This window comes from Salvelinus sp. IW2-2015, unplaced genomic scaffold (genome assembly GCF_002910315.2).
Source record: "Salvelinus sp. IW2-2015 unplaced genomic scaffold, ASM291031v2 Un_scaffold4776, whole genome shotgun sequence".
NCBI classification, from domain to species: domain Eukaryota; kingdom Metazoa; phylum Chordata; class Actinopteri; order Salmoniformes; family Salmonidae; genus Salvelinus; species Salvelinus sp. IW2-2015.
Window position 1 is genome coordinate 61,908 of NW_019946045.1, and position 7,307 is coordinate 69,214.

The following is a 7,307-nucleotide window of genomic DNA, read 5'->3' on the forward strand; positions in this document are numbered from 1 at the left end:
GATCAGTAGAGGCATTCAGGGCAGTTAAAGGGACATGAATTAGGCTACTTATATTGTGTCTACTGACGCCCCTGGTGTAATGTACAATTACTGAAGTATTATGACAACTCTGCGTCACAATAGTAGGGATTAGCGGTGGTAGGGAATAACCTGTCATTGTTTCCCTTTAATAAGGGACTGATTTAGACCTGAGATGAGACGCCAGTCATTGTTCCACTCTAATCAGAGACTAACTGATTTAGACCTGAGACACCAGTCATTGTTCCCCTCTAATCAGAGGCTGATTTAGACCTGAGACACCAGTCATTGTTCCCCTCTAATCAGAGGCTGATTTAGACCTGGGACACCAGGTGGTTGTAATTAATGATTAGGTAGAACAGAAAACCAGCAGGTTCCAGACCTCGTAGGGTCAGAGTTGAATACACCTGATATAAGGCCTAGTGCTCCATCTGAGACTGGGCCTTKGTTTGTGACTATTTACTAACCATTAAATAATACATGATTAGGTAAGTCATTTGACCAAACTAACTTTAACAGGAAGTATGCTGCCGTAAATAAGTAAAGATATATTTTGAACCAAACCAGTATGTTTATTAAAACACATATGAACTTTACATTTGAACTGTATGCCTTTAGCTGCATTGCGCAACACAGACGTGATACCACACGTGAGCTTATTTATTTTCATTGTCCTGACATTCATTCATCCACACAATGTATTTTATAAAATGTATGTACACAAACTGCTATTAAAGCCTTTATATAGTCACTTCGTAAGCCCAGAGTGTAATCTAGATAATTTAATGTACATAGATTATTAATGAACATAATGATCTGTAGATTAATTAATCCCTTTAAATGAGCTGCTGACTGATTATTTTTACAAAACATTATTAATTTTTTTATTCTTTAATCAAGTCATTGATTCATTACCATTAGTAAAACCTTCTAGGAAGCAGAGAGTACGTGGCAGGTTGTAGCTCTGTCCGTACTGCAGTCGGTCCATGTGCTGTTCAGATCTCGGTTGCGTCTCAAATGGCATTCTATTCCCTATATAGTGATATAACCCTCCCCACTGGGCCCTGGTCAAAAGTAGTGCAGCATTCTATATTCTATTCCCTATATAGTGATATAACCCTCCCCACTGGGCCCTGGTCAAAAGTAGTGCAGCATTCTATTCCCTATATAGTGATATAACCCTCCCCACTGGGCCCTGGTCAAAAGTAGTGCAGCATTCTATTCCCTATATAGTGATATAACCCCCCCCTCCCCACTGGGCCCTGGTCAAAAGTAGTGCCCTACCATCTGGATGCAGACCGTGTGTATCAACAGAACACTGATTGTCGAGACAAAAGATGATCAGTCCGTAAAATAAGCAGCAGAAGGTTAGTAGAGTAAGACAGATCAGGAAGAGGATAGCATAGTGAACCKTTTKAGAGAAGARWTTCAAAATATTAGATGACCACCAACTGAAAAGAAGACTTATAGCAGCACAATCAAAAGTTATTAAGGCAAATGTTTCAAGATTATAACATGGCACATTTAAAAAGTCCAATAGTGACTGGATGTCCAGCTCTTTCTGGTCATTGTGTCTGTTTAAAGCACACAGGTATTAATACATGATAAGCATTTTTATACGCCTGATTATAAGACATTATAAAAGGATCATGCGAATAACAAGTTATCATGCATTTTAACCTGGATGCTTTCAGTAAAGTGTAACCAAAAACAGCTGAGGTATAAAATTACTCATTGTAATGATGCTTTTCTCTAAGTTCTCGCTTACCAAACAACACGAGCCTTTCCTTGTACGACAGAACCAATAATTACAGGACTAAAGTGAAACTAGGTGGTGGAGTAGAAATGTGTAAAACAAACATACCACGAAAACATCATGCATTGCAGTGGGTCCACACAGATCAACTGATGTCTAATGTTCCTAGAGAGAGCCAGCCATTCACCCAATCACTGATGTCTAATGTTTAGTGAGAGCAGCCATTCACCCAATCACTGATGTTCTAATGTTCCTAGAGAGAGCAGCCATTCACCCAATCACTGATGTCTAATGTTCTAGAGAGAGCAGCATTCACCCAATCACTGATGTCTAATGTTCCTAGAGAGAGCAGCCATTCACCCAATCACTGATGTCTAATGTTAGTGACAGCAGCCATTCACCCAATCACTGATGTCTAATGTTAGTGAGAGCTAACCAATGATATTGTATCAGTCGTGAAAAAAGAACACTGGATTGTAAACAAGCGCTACAAACACTTACATCGTTTCTTGAATTATGCWTTTCGTTGCTTTACACATTTAAGCACATTATAAAAGAGACAGAATCCTAGCTTGTCAAAAAGTGACTGTTTTCCAAAAAAACAAAAACAAACCTATGATTTGAGGCTTGACATTATGGTAAACAACACCACTGCATATTGAAGACAGGTGAACAGGAACAGAGAGCTTGTYCTGCTATTCTTTTATTCTTTTTAAATCTTACAATGAATCTAGGCTACTTTATCTGACCCGGAAGTGATGTCATAAGACAACAGTTGACCCTGGTACACTGAGCTACAGACGATMCTGTTATCATACAGTTATTAAATACTGCCATAGATRGTTTTTCTCATGCCATCAATAGTTATTCTACTTTAAATTCACAGCTAGCTACKGAAAATAAAACCCTTTTTCCTTCTTAAATACAAGTAGATCGGGTCTGATGGCAACAAAAACAAAATGGGTTGATAATTCTTAATATGTTTAGGTTTCAGGATGGTACAGTATAGTGACGTCTTAACACATTAACTATTTTCTGACATTTTAACTAGGAAACAAACTGATGCAAACAGTTATTTTCATATTTAAAGTGCCTTAGTCAACCTAAATCCATACATAGATCTACATTAACTATATATATGTTAACATATCCATATCTTATAGAATTGACGGTAGTGTAGAACATGCCACTTCTGAACGACTAGGGACTACAGTGGATATACGACCTCCACATTCGGCTATTGGTAACAGGTGGGTGTCGTCKRAGGCCTCAARGCCGGMGCTAAWAAAACAGACTCATCACTGTSATTYCACATTATAAATCTTAGAAAACTATGCAAACCACCCCATTTATATCACTATGAGCAGTTRCCCTGGACTAAAAAGCTCTTTCAACGGAGATTCTCCATTCAGCTTYCTTTCTKGTCCAAGACTAGGCAAAATGCATGTCTGGGAAAGGGGCCTGATGGGTAATGGTTTGTTGTGTCATGACAGAGTGAAGGTAGTTGTTAGTAGCACAACCTTTTGGTCTACATACTGAGTCATATCCTTTATGTGGTAATTATAACCATGATATTCAGGCCTACAGACAGTAGAATGGAACCATCCAGTCTAGTGTTACCTTATTAACTAGCTAGTAGCTATCTACTTTGTCTTCAAGGGACGGTTTCCCGACAAAGAATAATCTTGGACTTAAAAAAAAAAAAACTTTCAAATGGAGATTATTCATTGATTTAGACTTTTTCGTCCAGGATTTGTTGTCCGGGAAACTCGCCCTAAGTGTACTGGGAAAAGACACATCATTGACAACAATTAGTCCTGCATAAACATGAACATTATACAACCCTGTTTGCTTGGTTAAACTAAGGCCAACTTCACACAACTACCACAAMGTATAGTGAGTGATCTCTAGCCAACGACAGTAACCAGGCTGGTGTCTGTGTCACGCCCAAACAGCTTTGGATAAGTTGGATGTGGTTTGCATCATCATGTGGCCCAGCGGATTGAACAGTCACTTGCTAATGCTTCACARTCCTGTCCCGAATGATATGCCGTCTGTCTCCTTCAGGCCTGTCCCGAATGATATGCCGTCTGTCTCCTTCAGGCCTGTCCCGAATGATATGCTGTCTGTCTCCTTCAGGCCTGTCCTGAATGATATGCTGTCTGTCTCCTTCAGGCCTGTCCCAAATTATATGCTGTCTGTCTCCTTCAGGCCTGTCCCAAATGATATGCTGTCTGTCTCCTTCAGGCCTGTCCCAAATTATATGCTGTCTGTCTCCTTCAGGCCTGTCCCGAATGATATGCTGTCTGTCTCCTTCAGGCCTGTCCTCAACTTCACCACATATCATCCTGGGATAGAGAAAGACAGACAGGTCCAGAACTGTCTCTCCCCACACAGCTTCACACATGGGTAGGTAGTACCATCAATACATAACGAAAACACACAGCCCAGCCCACAGGAGACAGTGAGAAAAACCAGAAGGGCCGACAGCAGGGCACAGGCCGCCCCTTAATCATGGACAGCGCACTGTCTATGTTATCAGGGTCCATCTGCCCATGTCTTCAACATCAACTAGACCCGATGAATCAGGGAGGACAATGACAAGCAACTTGTGTATCTAGACAGCAGTAGGCTAAAGCATCCCTCCCTATCTCTCCACACGCAGTTCTATTCGCAGGCCATCAGAGGGAAGCAGTGTCCAATAGGTAAAGAACAGTGCAGTGGTGGCTGCAGCCACGGCCTCTGACTGAGTCTTTCTAGAGTTAGAAGCCCAGCAGAGAGCTTTCCCATAGAAGGTTAGAAAAGCCCAGAGAGAGTCTTTAAAACCCATATAGTTAGCTCAAGCACCAGAGAGAGTTTCCCATAGAGTTAGAGAGCCCAGGAGAGGAGTTTCCCATAGCAGTAGAACTTCCCAGAGAGAGTTTTCCATAGAGCTTAGAGCGCCAGAGACGAGAGTTTTCCAAAAAGTTAGGAAGCCCAGAGAGAGGAGTTTCCAGTAGATTAGAAGCCCAGAAGAGAGTTTCCCCTAGGAGTTAGAAGCCCAGAAGAGCTTTCCCCATAGAGTTAGAAGCCCGAGAGAGTTTTCCATAACGGTTAGAAGCCCCACCGGAGGACGAGTTTTCCATAAGAGTTAAGAAGCCCAAAGAGAGTTTCCCACTAAGTTAGAAGCCCAGAGAGAGTTTTCCCATACGATTAGAAGCCCAGAGAGAGTTTTCCCATAGAGTTAGAAGCCCAGAGAGTAGTTTTGCCATATAGTTAGAATCCGCACAGAGGAGTTTTCCATAGAGTTAGAAGCCCAGAGAGAGTTTTCCAAAAAGTTAGAAGCCCAGAGAGAGAGTTTCCCATAGGTTAGACAGCCCAGAGAGAGTTTCCCATTAAGAGTTAGGAAGCCCAGAGAAGGTTTCCCCATAGAGTTTAGAAAGCCCAGAGAGAAGTTTCCCATGAGAGTTCGAAGCCCAGCAGAGAGTTTTCCATAGAGTCTAGAAGAGAACCCAGAGAGAGTTTTCCATAGAGTTAGAAGCCAGAGAGAGTTTCCATAGAAATTAGAAGCCCAGAGAGAGTTTCCCATAGAGTAGAAGCCCACGCAGAGAGTTTTCCATTAGAGTTAGAAGCCCAGAGAGAGAGTATCCCATAGAGTTAGATGCCCAGAGAGAGGTTTTCATAGACTGTCCCATAAAGGCACTTTCTATCTCCATCCGGTGTCCTTCTAGGGTACTGCTCCAGCCACTGCCCCCCTGCCACGTGAATGCCTTGCCTCTTCAGTAATCTGGCGTTCCTCCTGACTTCCATGACAACGGTCCTGGCCTTCCAGGCATGAGCGTACTGACTGTCCTGTAGTCCAGAGACCAGCACGTTAAGCCGATTCGACCGAGAACCACAAAACTGGCACACCTAAGGAGGGAGAGGAATCAGCAGGAGATTAGCCATGTCTACACATGCATTTAAGATCGTTATAATGAGTTGCGCACTCCGAAGCAACACAGACCAGTTTTAACATAACAAGTCGCGAGGCACAACATGGCGAAGAGTTATCGGCCTCTTTCGATGCTCACCGTTGACAATGAAACAACAGTAGATAAGCCTCTAGAGTCACAGAGGAGAGTTAGCGACTTCTCACACAGCTAGCGAGTGCTAGATCTAAACGAAGTACTAGAGAACTAGAAAAGCAGACAGGTAGGAAGGAGCAGCTGAGCTCTCCGACTTCTAGTAATCCCAGGCATGCTCAATGACAAACAACAATTATCCCATACGCAAACGGTCCTAGTTCCAGATCTTTCCTAGCTCTCCATGAACTAGGGCACATCTAGGCACACCACCATGAAGAACAATGCAAGAAGACCTTACGCTCCATGTCGATGAGAATACGCCCTGGGACAATAATTGATAACGAAACACTGAGACACAAAGTATGATAAAAGATTCGAAGAGAGTTCCTCATTGCGCCGACATCAAACGCATTCTAAACTTTTAGATTCTCAGCCCATAAGCCTTGAAGCGGGTATTATCTCAAAAAAGGCAGCAGAACATAGGAGCCTCTGTGCGTACACCTGCTGCTTATGTCTCTTATGTCATGTGGACGCTATAGCACGATCGACCATTGAGAGACGAACAACCTTTCCTTCATGTACTTTATGTACCTTTCCTGAAAGGCCTCTTATCCTCAATGTACAAACATTTGTTGGCAAACATACAAAGCATCCTCTCTCATATATCCGACTGTATCGTTCCGACCCCATCCACCTGGCTTCCGCTTATCTTGCAGCGCTCGACACACGCTTCTGCGAGAACCGACAACTCCGTTCTGCAGGAAACGGTTCACGCAGCTCAAAGGTTTTATCTTTATATTTTACAGTGAAAAATATCGATCTAGAGCGTCCTAACACCATCTTCCACAAATCGCCCTGAAGCCAAATTAAGTTTATAACAATACATAAAACATCTCGCAGTAAAAAACAAATCCCTGCTAATAGCTAAGTATATATCTCTCTATCAAAAAGCATACGGGATTCCTCATTATACGCAGATTTATCACGCCATGAAGGCGCCCCAGCCACTCTGGAGTTAATACTCCTAGAAAAGTGGCCACTTAGGATTTCTAAGAAAAAGCGTGGTGTTGTGTGTAGACGCGTTTCATGCGCACAGAGGCCGTGGCTGAATATGAATGAAGTGGAAGTCTGACGATTTTGGCTCGATTACTCTACGCTGTCGTTCGACCAAACTCCATTCAGCAGATTACTGAATTTTAGTTTAGGAAGACAGAGTGCTTGAGTTGCACGTTAATCGCGTCCTACACATTCTGACCCTGCTTATCTCGAGCCTGCCGGTGTGTTGTCATAACTATTTCTCACCACTGTATCGCGAATCGAGCTACCTATATGCATTGAACGACCGATGATTAACCAAAGAAACATTGGAACATAATGTTGACTCAAGCACTCCATTATTGAATTCGCACCCAGCACTAGCTCTGGCCTAATCACAACTACCAGCTACATCATACATCTCATAGTGTACATTGCCGCCTCCCTCCTGT

General features: G+C 42.6%; 1 long non-coding RNA gene across 3 annotated transcripts; it reads left to right on the top strand.

The window, feature by feature from the left end:
- Positions 1-4,620: 4,620 nt before the first annotated feature.
- On the top strand, positions 4,621-5,415 carry LOC139026438 (uncharacterized). 3 transcript variants are annotated; one of them, XR_011478213.1, is made up of 5 exons: positions 4,621-4,641; positions 4,905-4,952; positions 4,985-5,012; positions 5,047-5,121; positions 5,258-5,296. It is a non-coding gene; the product is annotated as an uncharacterized lncRNA (long non-coding RNA). The 3 variants fall into 3 exon arrangements; XR_011478212.1 differs by lacking the exon at positions 5,258-5,296 and adding an exon at positions 5,379-5,415 and having other exon boundaries at positions 4,905-5,012; XR_011478211.1 differs by having other exon boundaries at positions 4,905-5,012.
- Positions 5,416-7,307: the final 1,892 nt, after the last annotated feature.